Here is a 14,851-nt window from a genome sequence, read left to right on the forward strand (position 1 = left end):
CTTTCAGTTCACCGTCATAAAAGGACATCCTTCAGCCTCAACCAAGGTTCTTTCTGGCGTTCCAAAAGGCTCAGTTCTTGACCCGCTTCTTTTTCTCCTCTATATTAACGACCTCCCCTGTGGCATTTCATCAATACGCCTCTTCGCAGATGACTGTGTCCTATATCGCCGAGTATCATCTCATACTGACCAGACCATGCTTCAGGATGACTTAACTTTAATAGAGGAATGGTGTAATGAGTGGCTGATGCAGCTTAATATTTCAAAAATGCAAGTTTCACGCAAAACGCTCTAACATCACACACATCTACACTTTAATCTCAGTCAATATTTCACAAGTACTAACGTATCATTACCTCGTTGTATTAATCGCAAGCAATTTAAATTGGTCTGAACATATAATTAAAATAGTCTCTGAAAGCTCCAAAACACTGGGATTTATTAGAAGAACATTACCACTGTTCCCCCCCCCCCCCCCTCCATCCGCAAACTGGCATATGAAACCTTCGTACGACCCAAACTCGAATGCGCATGTGCAATCAGGTGTCCACATCAGATTTACCTCATCAATTCTTTGGAATCAGTGCAGAATCGCGCCGCTCGTTTCATATTGATACGTGGAAGAAGGCTAGTTCAGGGAAAACCACCACAGCTGATGACAGACGTAAATGTTCTTGCAGGCACCAACTGTGGCTTCAGCTTCGTCGTCTCTCATTCTGTTCCTTCCATCGTCGTCCTCTTCCGTGGTATATACGTAACATTACCCCGTCACGAAAAGCACAGTCCCGATGCTGGAGTGGTAGGGCTTCATGCGAGCGACATGAACGATTTCGGAACGTGGCATATCGAACTGTCGGCGTGGGTGCACAGGGGTGATCTCGTATGTCACAGAAGTGACTGGCCATAAAACACGGTAGAGGCCTGTGTATCGCGGCAAGAGCTTCTCACAGAGCCCAACTCTACGGGCGGGAGTCCAGAGCAAGACCAGAGAGTCCGGAGAGTAGTGGGCATCGCGATGTCGAGAATCATGGTGCAGTTTTTGAGAGTTCTGGGAAGAAGTCAGTCCGCGGCGAGCAACAACATGGGCGGCGTCAGCTCGGGATATGGCGTCGCGAACATAAGAACCTGCATCAGCGGTGTGAGGCAGTACGCTGTCAAACGGATGAGAGGGGTCATGGCCGAACAGAAGATAGAAGGGCGAGTAGCCCATTGTATCATGACGAGAGGAATTATACGCAAACGTAACGAATGGTAAAGTAATATAACAGTCACGGTGATCAGCCGATACATACATTGACAGCATGTCCGTGAGTGTGCGATTGAGGCGTTCGGTGAGGCCGTTCGTTTGTGGATGGTAAGCGGTGGTGAAGTAGTGCTTAATGGAGCAGTATCGGAGAATTTCTTCGACTACTCGAGCAAGAAAGCAACGGCCGCGGTCAGTGAGCAGCTGGCATGAAGCACCGTGGAGAAGGATAACGTCGTGGAGGAGAAACGCAGGCACGTCTGTAGCACAGCTGGTGGGTATCGCTCGTGTAATGGCATAGCGCGTAGTGTAGTCTGTAGCCACTGCAATCCATTTATTCCCCGAAGCAGACAGAGGGAAAGGCCCGAGAAGATCAAGGCCAACTCAGTAAAATGGATCTATAGGAATGTCGATCGGCTGTAGGGATCCAGCAGGCATAACCGAGGGCTTCTTCCGTCGCCGACACCTGTCACAAGAAGCCACATAACGACGAACAGAGCGGTAGAGGCCTGGCCAAAAGAAGCGCCGGCGGACGCAGTCGTACGTACGAGATACGCCAAGATGACCCGCAGTAGGCGAGTCATGCAGCTGCTGAAGAAGCAGGTGGTCGGGGACTACGAGCAGACGCTCAGCGCCATCTGGTCGCATATTCCGCCGATATAAAGTGCCGCGGTGGTAGGGGCTGTCTCGGAGGTCATCGTGGCTGTTTTTGACGTCGTTGTGATGCCAGGTAGGTGACGGCCGCTGCGCAAATACAGCTTTTGGCAGCGTAAATGGGTTAATCTGTGCGAACAGGAATCTTGATTCACCTCCACCAAGATGATACGTGGCAGAAGGCTAGTTCAGGGAAAACTACCACAGCTGATGACAGACGTAAATGTTCTTGCAGGCACCAACGTGGCTTCAGCTTCGTCGTCTCTCAATCTGTATTTTCCGTCGTCGTCCTCTTCCGTGGCATATACGTAACAATATTTTCAAAATACGACTATAAAGTCAGTATCAGCAGTATAAAATCATCACTGGATCTTCCCCTATTGGTCTTCTGCCACAAGATACCACGCCTATGCGTCTTCCACAAGATGTTCTATCACTTCACGCATCTACGCCAATCTCTTCTTCACCCACCAGCTTGCTCACCTCGACGTTTATTCAATTGCTTTAGTGTATAGTGCCTACATGGATCAACATCTGCTTTTAATAAACATTTTTGCCAACAGCAATACCGGAATGGAATGAATTGCCAGATCATACTGTCATGGAAAGTGACCCTGTCAAATTCAAACAATGCTTACTGTCTGGCTTTGAACATTAAATTTGTCTAAAATTTAGTTTGATTAATTCACTTGCTCTTCTTGACTGCAATTTTTGATTTTACTGATTGTATTCGTTGTATTCCTTACTCTCATTGTATGCTTATATACAGTCAAAACTCGATAACGAAACCCGATTTAACGAAGGTATCCTAATTCCCCCTCAGACGCCCATAGGGTTCAATGCTTTGACTAACCCGAAATAACGAAACCGATTCCGTGATCTGTCCCGATTTAACGAACTTTTTTTCGAGAAATAAAGGTGAAAATGTGTTAATTTTTGGTCTATTTTGTAGACAGCACCCCAAAATTTATTGATTGCGAGTCAGCGGTAACAGCGCGGAGCATCTTCATCCCGTCGCTTTTTTCAAACTGCGCGGCGCAAAACGAGTTTTAATTTTGAGTCGAGCTCACGAGATGGCGCCAGCAGTAAAAAAGTTTCGTGCCACATTTCATAGATGGCGCTGTTGCAGTTCGCGTTTTTTTTGTGTGTTGTGCTCTGTGTTCGCTCTTGTGCGGATTTCCCCATGCCTTTGAACGCACGTCTTTGTCAAGCTCAGCTTGTTAGGCCTCCATCAGTCTAGCCTTGCTATCGTGAACGCGGACGTGGTGTGTGCGAGCAAGCGCGCCGCTAACCCTCCTGACTAGCAGATGGAGCCCTGCAAGAAACGAAAAAGGCTTACCCTGGACGAGAAAGCGGACATAATTCATGCTGTGACAAGTGGACAGAAGAAATGTGACGTGGCTGCATCACATGGCATTCCAGCGAGTACTCTCTCCACAATATTGAAAGGGAAAGATGACATCCTCCGCGCCACTTCGTCGGGGAATCTCTCGCGCAAAAAAAACGCTGAAGACCACTCCTCAAAGCAAAATGGAAGAGGCCCTCTTCGCCTGGTTTATGGATTTGCGGGCGAAGAATAGTATTCCCGTGAGTGGAATACTATACGAATATGAAAAACACTCGCCCTGAAGGGGCAGGCGTGCCACGGCAGCAAACACAGCAAACAAAGGCTGACTCTTTTACTGTGCGTCAACATGGACGGCACCGACAAACGAGACCCGCTTGTCATCGGAAAGAGTGTGAGGCCACGCTGTTTTAAAGGCACCGAAAAGCTTCCTGTGAAGTATGTTGCCAATTTAAAGGCGTGGATGTCGCGTGCCATTTTCGCTACATGGCTGAAGGAATTTGACAGAGACATGTGTCGCCAGAAAAGGAAAGTGTGCCTGTTGCTGGATAACTGCACGGCCCACTACGTTGCAGAGGTCGAGCTGACCAGCGTGGAGCTCCGCTACTTCCCCCCAAACGCAACGTCCGTGGTTCAGCCCTTGGATCAAGGGATAATTAATAGCGTGAAGTGCGCATACAAGCGTCGAGTCGTCGACAGAGTTCTCCTCAACCTGGAGCTGAAGCGCGAGACGAGAATAGATATTTTTATGGCGGTTGAGATGGTGGCGGCGGCTTGGAGAGCATTGAGGCCGTCGATAATTGTCAACTGCTTCAGGACTGCCGGTTTCGGTACAATAGGCCCTGAAACTGCCGAAGCTGGTCCGGACTGCGCGAGCGCCGTGCACGAGGATGAAGATGCCTGGGAACACCTTCGCTCAGTGGATGAACTGCCCACAGGCATAAGTTTCCCAGACTATGTGAACGCCGACGCAAACGCAGTCACAACGGAAGTTTTGACTGATGCCGATATGTTGCGGCTTGTAGAAAGTGTGGAGGGAGTGACGGCTGAAGACGCTGCCGACGACCCTGCAGGTGCCGAAGCTCCAGTGCCAACACCAGGTCAGGTGATGGATGCTCTCGATCTGCTGCGACATTTTGCCGGCGTACACGAGGGGACGGAAGGCGCGCTGGACGCACTTCAGACCTACGAGAAATCGGTGCGGCCGTTGCTCACAAAGCGCACGCAGGCAAAGATCACAGACTTCTTTGGCGGAAAATAAATTTGTAGTCCCCTCGGGCCTTTCTTGTCGAGTAAGAATTTTTGTTGTTTCTTTTCATACGCGTTAGCGGCGCCGGTTGTGGTGTTGGCGCTACCCACTCGAAAGTAGCGCGGGGGGGTCATGACGATGACCATACGACCCCCAAAGATTGCGCTAGTTGTATGATTACCAACTTTGCCGTCAATTTGTCATTAGCTGTGTGGCTTGCCGTCCCGTCGGCGGTATTTAGGGAAGATTGTTGCGCCGCTAGCCGAACCGTCCTTTGGGTCGGTGCTACCGGCGTGAATTCGTCACGCGCGAGTGCGACGAAAAGTGAAAATGGTACGTGCTAACCGATACGACCGCGATAAGCTGGTACGGTTTATGCGGATGCAAAATGCATTATGTTCAATGGGTGCTCAGTCGGGGACTTGACTTTACTACTTTTAAAACGAAAGTACTGTTTAAGCGGGTACGTTTTAACGAGGTTTTACTGTAATCGAATGTACTGAATTATGTGCCCAAGAAATGCCTCATTCAATTTAACGAAGTTCTCGATTTAACGAAATAATTCACGGCTCCCCTCAACTTCGTTAAATCGAGTTTTAACTGTATATCTGTTTTACAAGATTTTTTTGTTGTTGTTTTAACATCTTTGACTTTCCTCATGTACTGTTTTAAAATGTACGTCGCTTCCCCCCCTTATGTAATACCCTGTAAAGGGTCCTTAAGGGTTCAATAAATGATGATGATGATGAACGAGAGGGAGCCAATGCAGCCCTGGTGTTCAGGAGAGGGGAAAAACGCGATAGAGCAAAGCGCGAGGGTGTGCCCACTCTTATGCTGAGCTTTATCCCCTTCCTCTCTCTTTCCCAGTGTTCGTTTGCAGCAGCACGCACTACGCATGCGCGGACAAGCCAGCTCGGCCTGCGCAGCTGACGCTTCTCCAGTGTGTGTTGTGAACGCTCTGAGCGCGGCGGCGATGAGCGTCTCGTGTCGTCATGCTGAACGTGCGTAAGGTAAGCTACAGCACCACGGAGACTAAAAGCGGCAGATATATTTTTTTTGTTTTCCGAGAGTCGTTCATTCTCGCCGTCGTGCTGAACGTATGCTATGGCGGCTGCGAAGGTTAAGAAGCAGCAATTTTTTTTTTTTCCTTTGCAAGAGTTGTTCTTGTCGGGTGCAGAGTAAGCTATGGCGACTGTGGACGTTAAGAAGCGGCAGTTTTTTTTTTTGTTTTTTTTGCGAGTGTCGTTTATTCTTGCATCTATGAATCAACGAAAACATGCGGTCGGCTGCGATCATGACACCGGCTTTTAGCATTGTTCGCTCTGAACGACATTTGCAGCTATCACGCTTGCCACTGATTTGTAGCAGAGGACCATGCCTGCCCCACCCCAAGCGCGGCGCGATAAATCGAACCAGGCTTGTGCAATCAGGCCATCATGCGGGCACTCTGCCAAGTTCGCTCCCTGCGACCGCAAGATCTATGAAAAGTAGTCAAAAGATAAACATGTGGTGACATCGCTGCGCAGCACCTTGACGCACTGCCAATAAATTAGCTGTGGATGCGACGGTGGGTGCGACGGAGGGACGCGCCACCGAACGCTTTTATTTTATTTATTTTTTCCAAATTCTCCGAGGAAAAAATCGATAGTGGATTCATTATGCGAGTGGGGTGACTACACGACAAATACCGTATCATTTTTCATGATTACAAGTGGCATTTCAAGCCGATTTCTGTATATCGAATTATCGATATATTGAACTATTCCGCGATCTCCTTCGAGTTCGATATATCCAGGTTCGACTGTATATACAGACCTGCCAAACGCACGGTGCTCAATCTACTATAGAGGATGCCAAAAAATACTAATATTAGGTGAAAATTACTACAATGTTTTTATTACTCAAAATCTCCTTTGAATGATGAAAAACAGATCAGTCTAAACTAGATTTCCGAAAAGTCACATGAGCAAAACTTCTGAAAGACGTATTTGCAGTGAAAGGCTGGGACAGTACTAAATAGGTTACTGCTTTTGCCTTCCGCAAGAAGTCCTTGTCGAACATCTGATTGTGACAAACTCCAGACTAATTTTATTTGACAATTAACAGTTGTTCTAGGCCCCTTTTTGACATGGAGGAGCAAAACCTGGAGCACGTCTTCTTGACTTTGCTAAACACTCTTTCACACTCTGCATTACAGCGTGGGAGAGTGAGAATGCCTAACATAACTTTTGAGAGCTTATCATACTTGAAAGTACTGCAAGGAAGAAGATGATACAGCGCCGAAGCTAACGACGATGAAGACGCCGATCAGCTGGCGCGCGCACTGAGAGCTCAGACCGTCTTGTTCGGACGATATTGTGCCTCGCCCTATGATCACCTTGTGTCACCGGTCGCCGTCTCCAGTCCTCCGAATAACTCCCAATAAACCCCTTTTCAGTACGATTAACGTCCTTAAGAATGGCAACAGAGCGCCTTGCTCATCTATGTATTCCTGATTGGTTACTTCTACTCGATCAAAAAAGCAGTGAAGACACACTCGACTTGAACAGTGGCTTGGTCCACTAAAATACCTACTAATCTTTTCATTGGTGTCATCGATACTCGCTAAATCCTCATTCTTCTTTGTACTGAGATGGAGCAGAATTTCCCGACGATCGGCATGCGCAATATTCACATCAAGCGGCAGTAGGTGCAGAAAGCGTACCTTTCACCTTTGCTACATTTTTGTATGCACAAAAAATCCTTAAAAGTACTTCTTGTGGACATCTCACAATCGCACCCGCAGCAACTACGCTGCCAACACAGTAAGCCTAACTAGCCTAACTAACAGCTTGACAGCCTCCGTTATCCGAAAAGTCAACAATTGCAATGACGATGTAGCCATACTTTATTGAACGTGCATGATCTGACTGGAGTAGAGGCGCCAACAAGAGATGTGGCAAACAAATAAGATGCGCTGCAGAGTACACAGCCCGTCATGAGACAGCGCACGCGGCACAAAACCAGCTGGGTTCGCATTTTCGCACGTCTGCCCGCTCTAACCGTGCTACCTTTTTTTCAGTCAACACACAAATCGAGAAAAATCGTAAAATGAGAATAGGCACTATGATACTCGTAAGAAAGCACTGAAAATTGGGCACTGTATAATAAAATCGTAAAACTTGGCAGGTATGTATATGTATGTATGTGTGTGTATGTATATACATATACAGTCGAACCCGGATATATCGAATTTTGGTTATATCGAACTCACGGAATATCCCCTTGAAAATCCCATGTAAAAGTATAGGAAAGCCGCGTCATATATCGAACTCAATTTCACCGGTCGTTCGATATATCGAACTCCGCACCACGCACTGGAAAGTGTGCCTTCCCCAAAGACGATCGCATCACCCTCGGCCGTTTGCCGCGTGACGTTTTCAAGCCACGCGCGGAAGGAATGAGAGGGGACAGTTCGGCTAGGGCAGCGCCGCGTCCATTCCCCAAAGGCACACATCTGCGGTTATCGTTTCCCACGGGCCAGCACGTGACATTTGCAAGCCATGTGTGTGAATGAACCAGAGAGAACCGGTGGGAACGAGAGGGGAAAAGCGCGACAGAGCGAAGCGCAAGGGTGTGCCCATTCATTTGCCTCTTTCCCCTTTCCCGGCTTTTGTTCGCAGTAGCACGCGCTACACATGCGCCAATCCAGCTCAGCCCGTTTTCAGACAGAACGTCGGACACTTTCTCCAGCATGTGTTGCGAACCCTCTGTGCGCGGCGGCTCGGCTGATGTGGCTATGGCGCCTGCGGAAGTTAAGAAGCGGCAGATCTATCTTTTTTCTTTTTTTTTTTTTTGCGAGAGACGTTTGCTTTTATCGTTTTGCTGGTTGTGCTGTATGCGCGGCGTAGCGTAAGATATGACGTTACGAAGCGGCTTTCTTTTTTTTTTTTTTTGCGGGAGCCGTTTATTCTTGCATGCATGAATCAACGAAAGCACGTGGTCAGCTGCGATCATGACACCGGCTTTTAGCGTTTTTCACTTCAAACAGCATTTGCAGCCACTTTATCACGCTTTCCAATGATTTTGTGGCAGTAGACTATGCCGGCCCCAAGCGCGGCGTGATAAATCGAACCAGGCTTGTGCAATCAAGCCATCACGGGCAGTCTGCCAAGTTCGCTCCCCGCCGCAGCAGGAGCTATCAAAAGATAAACGCGCCGCGACGTTATCGCTGCGCAGCATCTTGGCACGCTACCAAGAAATGAGCTGTGGATGAGACGACCGAAACGGAGTGCGACATGCAAGCGATAACGCTGGCGATTTCTGCCGCGGCGACACAGAAACCTTGTTGTGAGCAGCCGCGGTGGCTCGTACGGACGCAGTTCCAACAAGTTGGAAATTTTTTGCTCTGTCGCTGCCGCTCGTCGCTGAGATCGCTTAATCGCTTGCATGTGAGCAAGCTGGCCTTAACGCTTGTATTTTTTTTCCAAATTCTCGAGTGCAAAAGTGGAGGGTGGGTTCATTATGCGAGTGAGTTGATTACGCGATAAATACTGTATCGTTTTTCGCATCGTAAGTGCCGTCCCAAGCAGATTTCTGTGATATATATATATATATATATAGACTTAAAGTAGGTGACACACGGTAGAAAAAACAACACTTTATTCCGACGTTTCGGCCGGGGTCCGGCCTTTGTCAAGGAATGTAGAAAGAAGCTGTCGGTTCCCATTTCTTATATACATGCACAATCGAAGAACACGTGACCAGCTAATATCAACAAATAAACATCAAAATATCAAAAACAAGATTTCACACGCGTGATGTAATGGCGGTGCAAGGTATATAGACAGAATGACACGTGTTGCGCTTAGGTCATGCATCTTAATATGCTGCACAAAGAAAGGAAGATATATCGCTTAAAAGATTGTTGTCACTATCAGCGCACAAAACAAAATATCACGAGGTTAGGATGGGTGGAATACATGCCACACTTAATTCTGCAATATTCAGGAGGGGGGGGGGGGGGGGATTCATCTACTGAAATATCATTCTCATTGATAGGCGACAGTAGCAGATAACACGTCAGTAGAATTTAACAGTGAAATATAACTGTGATTTAGCGCGGTACACACACACACACACAAAGTAAACAGTCACTGATATCGCGGCATGGTGACAAAACTCGATTTTGTGCTCAATGCTATGGGGACAAAGAGAAGAAGTTAAAGAAGTTAATTGTTCGTAACAGTGTTGATTACACAAGAAATCATGTGCAAGGTTATTGGATAAGTTGTAATGATCAGTGCATGTTACGGCAGGAAGCAATATGATCGTGAGAAACTGGCAAACATGAAAAAGATCAGTGCAAGTAAAGCATGACATCCTGTGAGGGGCTTTGGGCTGTGACCGTAACAGCGCAAGCGGAGAGGCAAACAGTGCAAAATGGAGGCAATGTCGATTAAACATAATATCTTTTGAGACGCTGCCAAAGGTGCTATCATTTAGTTAAAATGCTACGACGAGAGACAAGTTAGCTTGCCAATGTTTTCATTCAGACCACAAGAAACCGTGTTAAACTTGTGTATTAAAAATGATTCGCGAACTTCGCGTTCATGGTGGGTTCTGAAACCTGATTCCAATAAAGTTACTTGCATTTTTTCAAAGGGGTGCTTGGTAACGTTTACATGCTTAGAGATAGGAAGGTTAGGAAGTGTATTACAATGAGCTTTATGGTTATTAAATCGGTATCTGAAGGGTGTTTCGGTTTGGCCAATGTACTGAATTTTGCAGATAGAACATTCCAGCATATAAATCACGTTGTCCGTATCGCATGAGAAGTTGCCTCGAATCTTTACATTAAAGTTCGATGCAGTGCTGAAAGCTTTCAGTGATGTAGTCATTTGTGCACAAACTTTGCACCGTGACTTGTTGCAAGGATGGCAGCCGATTGGTGCAGTGGGGCTAGTTTTAGACGAAGTTAAAATATCACTGAGGTTCTTGTTACGGCGATAGACAACACGGGGGGCTTGCTCATAAATTTCTTTTAGACGATCACTTTGCATGAGAATACTATGATGTTTCTTTAAAATGCCTGCAACGTTGGGGACCGAGGCTGAATGCGTTAGCACGAGATTGATTCGTGATTGGCCGGATGGTTCCTTTTCCGCTTTGAGGAGAGCTTTGCGATCAAGAAGGCTTGCTCGTTCCACTGCATCATTTATTAGGCGCTCTGGATATTTGCGTTCCATTAGGGTGTTACGAAGGTTGGCACAGTGAAATTCAAAGTCGCGATCGTCTGAACATATCCGTTTAAAGCGGACGGCTTGTCCATATGGGATGCTAGTCTTCCAGTATTTAAGATGGCTGCTGTTGAAGTGCAGGTACTGAGGTCTGTCACTGGGTTTCCGGTATAGATCAGTGATTAGTTTGCCATTCTTTATTGACACTGTCATGTCTAGAAAAGCAATAGTGGTTGGAGAATAAGAATGAGAAAAGTTTATGGCCTCATGCACATTATTAAAACTAGAGATGAATGATAGAAGTTCTGCCTCACTATGTTGCCAAATAAAAAAAATGTCGTCTATAAATCTCTTGTAGTAAAAAGGCTTTAGCGGGTATTCTTCGAGAAACCGGTCTTCTAATAAGCCCATGAATATGTTGGCGTAGTTGGGACCAATACGTGTACCCATCGATGTTCCGTTAATCTGGACATAGTGTCTGCCATCAAATTCAAAGTTGTTAAGTTCAAGTATTAATTTAAGAAGGATAGCCAATGTAGAACCGTCAATGTTACTGCATAAGTTTCGATCTTCAAAAGCCTTTACAACTGACCGGATACCATCGGAGTGGGGAATATTGGTATAAAGTGACGCAACATCCAGAGTTACGAGCAAGACGCCTTGAGGGATGGTGATATCAGCTATATCAGCTAGGAAATCAGTTGTATCCTTTATGTAGGACTGGAATGTGGCTGGAATCTTATTGATTAGAGTGCCAACATAGCGTGACAGGTTTTCAGTTACGGTTCCTATACCGGAAATGATGGGTCGTCCAGGGTTGTTAGGTTTATGAATTTTGGGCAATAAATAAAATCGGCCTGGTACAGGGCTGAGGGGAAGTATTGACTTTGCAGTGCTTTTGTCAATTTTTTCACTCAAGCTAAGACTGGATAAGGTTTCTTCCAAAACAGTTTTAAAGTCTGCAGTCGGATCGCTTTCTAGCAGGCGGTAAAAGGAACCATCTGCCAGTTGCCTTTCGGCTTCCGCGATGTAGTCACTTCTGTTCATGACTACGATGGCACCACCCTTGTCAGCGGGCTTTATGACAATATCAGGTTGTGACGCGAGTCGTTTTATTGATGCGGTTTCTTTTCCAGAGAGGTTATGACAAAATTTCTTTTGAGTATTGTAAGCTTTCAGCACATCATTTTGGACTGCCTTAATATAAATGTCGAGGCAGTTTTCTCTTTGGGTCGGGGGAGTCCAGTGATTTTGAGAGGGCAATTTACCGTCTTGTACGGGATCTTGTGGCCGGCCATGGAAGTACTCTTTAAGTCTCATATTGCGGGCAAAATTTTCCAAGTCTTTTAACAATTGAAACTCATTGAACCCACCTGATGCAGGGCAAAAATTTAGGCCGTGTGCCAGGGCACTCTCGTCATCATTAGTCAGGGTGAAGTTTGAAAGATTTACAATTGGGGTTTGAACCTGAGATGGCAGTGGCAACGGAGGCTGGGACTGCGCGGGCCGGGAGATTTTGTTGCGCAAAAGTTTTGTGGATTTCACGGAGTTAATCTCTTCCCATTTTTTCTTTTTGTACACGTCAAGAGCAGCAAGCTCTTCGCAAGAGAGGTTAAGATGATTAAGCAATTGTTTTTCTGTATTAGCTAATGACTTTAGGGCAGATTGGTGGTGATCCAAAATAATGCGCGTAAATTCCAAAGCAGCCGTTGCCGATATGCTGTCCCATTTTGCACTGTTGCTCTTAGACAGTTTGGACGTTGCTGGTTTTACATTAACGCGGAGACCACGCGGGGCAGTGGAGCATGCTAGATAAGCCTTTAAAGTCATAACATGCAGTTCTGCACGAATGCGCTTTTCTGCTACTTTTCTAACGCGTAGAAATTCGTTGGAGTATTTGAGGCTAGGCTTTTTCTTAGGAACCGAGTTTTTAAGTCATAAGGGTTTTCTTACAGTGTTCGGGAGTTTCTTTCGAAGGTTGTACTGGCGCTCCTCGGTCGAGGCATGGTTAGCTGAAGACGGAGCAGACGTAGCATGGCCTTTGCAAAAGTTCGACTTAGAAGTGGAAGTTCCGGAGCCTCGAGCCCTATAAACACGACTGTTTAAAAACTGAGTATTACACTTTTGAGGGCAAATATCTCGAGAGTCGGAAACAGTGGGGCAATGAAGGCTGGAGCTCTGGGCGTTGGAAGCTGGAGGGTCGGCATCAGGAGGGCCTCTAGATGATACGCTGGGAGCGGGAAAGGCTCCTTCAGCGGGAGCATCAGAATCAGCAGCATCGAGACCAGGCGAGACTGGGGCAGATTTGGTGTGAGTGAAAATGTCGGTAGCGGAAGAGCCAGGGGTCGGAGCGTCGGGAATAGCGTTAGCGGGAGCCGCAGCGACAGAAGTGCCGGAAGCAGAAGCGTCAGCAGCAGGCGCGTCGACGGGGGCAGCCTCGTCGGGGACAGCTGCGTCAGGAACAGCAGTGTCAGCAGTATTTGCAGCAAGGACACCATCAGGACAGACGCCGGTAGTAATAACGTTGGCGGCACTAGGGCTTGAGGTAAAGGCACCAGTAGCGGAATCGCCTGTAAGCGCGTCAACGGAAGCAGCCTCGTCGGGGACAGCTGTGTCGGGAACAGCAGTGGTTGCAGCAGGGACACCACCAGGACAGACGCCGGTAGCAAAAGTGTTGACTGCAGTAGGGCTAGAAGTGATGGCACCAGTAGTGGGATTGTCTGTAAGTGCATGCCCTGTCGAAGTACTTATCATTCCTGCAGAAGGATTATTTGGTGCGCACTCAATCCATGAGGACGCTCCCACATCTCGAGTGGCTTTTGAGCAGAAATGCTTAATCTTACTTGCAATCAGAGCGGTCCCGTCATAGCTTGGATGGAGGCCGTCAGCAGTATATATATATATATATATATATGTGTGCGTGTGTGTGTGTATGTGTGTGCGTATACGTGGGTAGAGAGAAAGTGGAAGGAGTATATATATATATATACAGTAGAATCTCGGTGATACGAACTCGGCTGATACGAAATTCGGTGTGATACGAATTCATAAAATTCCCCAGCCGAATTGGATGTTCCGAACACTTTTTCTTTTCGCTACGGGTGATACGAACTTCGGTATCACGACCGGTCGAGGCCCACGCGCACACGCACAGCGAGAAAAGCGTGCGCAGCGGCGCAGCACTGATAGCACGGATCACGCACACGCGCGCGAAAGAAGAAAAAATTACAGCGGGAAACAATTGGCTTGGCAACCCGTGGCAGCAGCGAAGTTGGCGAAGGAAGGCGGCGATATCTTGCCCCCCCCCCCCCCCTCCCGCTCTCTCTCTTTCTCTCCCCTCCCCCCGAATTTTGTTTTTCTTTTAGTTGTGCGCACGGCCTTGCGGCCCTCTCCACATTTCTCCGCCGCCCCGCAGGCCACGCTCTTCCAGTGTTGCCAATTTAGCTACTTTGTAGCTAGATTTAGCTACTTTTGGACTCAACTAGCTACCAAGAAAGGTAGTTTAGCTACGAGTAGCTGTTTTAGCTCTTTTCTTCAAAATCTAGCTACAAATCTAGCTATTTTGGTGAAATCTAGCTTAAATCTGGCTACATTTCGGAAAATTACGATTCTGGCGTGAAAAATCTTCCCACAGACGCTACACATCATGCTACACATGATGAAACTGACATCAGGCACAAAGCGTCATCTGGTAGTTTTTAAACAAGACGCAAACCAGACAAAGATATCTTGCGAGAAAGAAGGAAACACTTGAAAAGAGAGAGGAAGATGCAATACAAGGCGCCACTTAAAGGGTGTTGGTATGCCTCGCCGCCTCTGCCTCCATGAACTTCCTTCATGTCTGCCTCAATGGGAAAAACAAAAACATAGCTCACAAAGTAAAGAGGCGAGGCGATGCAGCTGATGCTGCGGCGCAGCTTCTGACGGGTGTCGCCTATCGCGCAGCGCTGGGGCTCTGGTGAGCATCGAAGTCGTGCTCGCGGAACACTATTGTGCATGTCTGTACGCATTCCTATTATTTAAACTCTTAACGTTCTTTGCACGGCTACCATAAGGCGCCTGGAATCGACTGTCTGATTCGACTCTCTCTGCGGATCATGCGCGGTCTGCACCGAGCGGATAAAAGAGGCCAAGAGGCCCAC

General features: G+C 47.2%; 1 protein-coding gene across 6 annotated transcripts in view; it reads right to left on the reverse strand.

The window, feature by feature from the left end:
* The window catches only part of Hph (HIF prolyl hydroxylase), a 69,355-nt gene that overhangs the window by 40,721 nt on the left and 13,783 nt on the right, over nt 1–14,851 (reverse strand). The gene's annotated exons all lie outside the window — the stretch shown is intronic.

Source organism: Amblyomma maculatum, chromosome 10, assembly GCF_055883805.1.
Source record: "Amblyomma maculatum isolate TAMU_Amacu chromosome 10, ASM5588380v1, whole genome shotgun sequence".
Classification (NCBI taxonomy): domain Eukaryota; kingdom Metazoa; phylum Arthropoda; class Arachnida; order Ixodida; family Ixodidae; genus Amblyomma; species Amblyomma maculatum.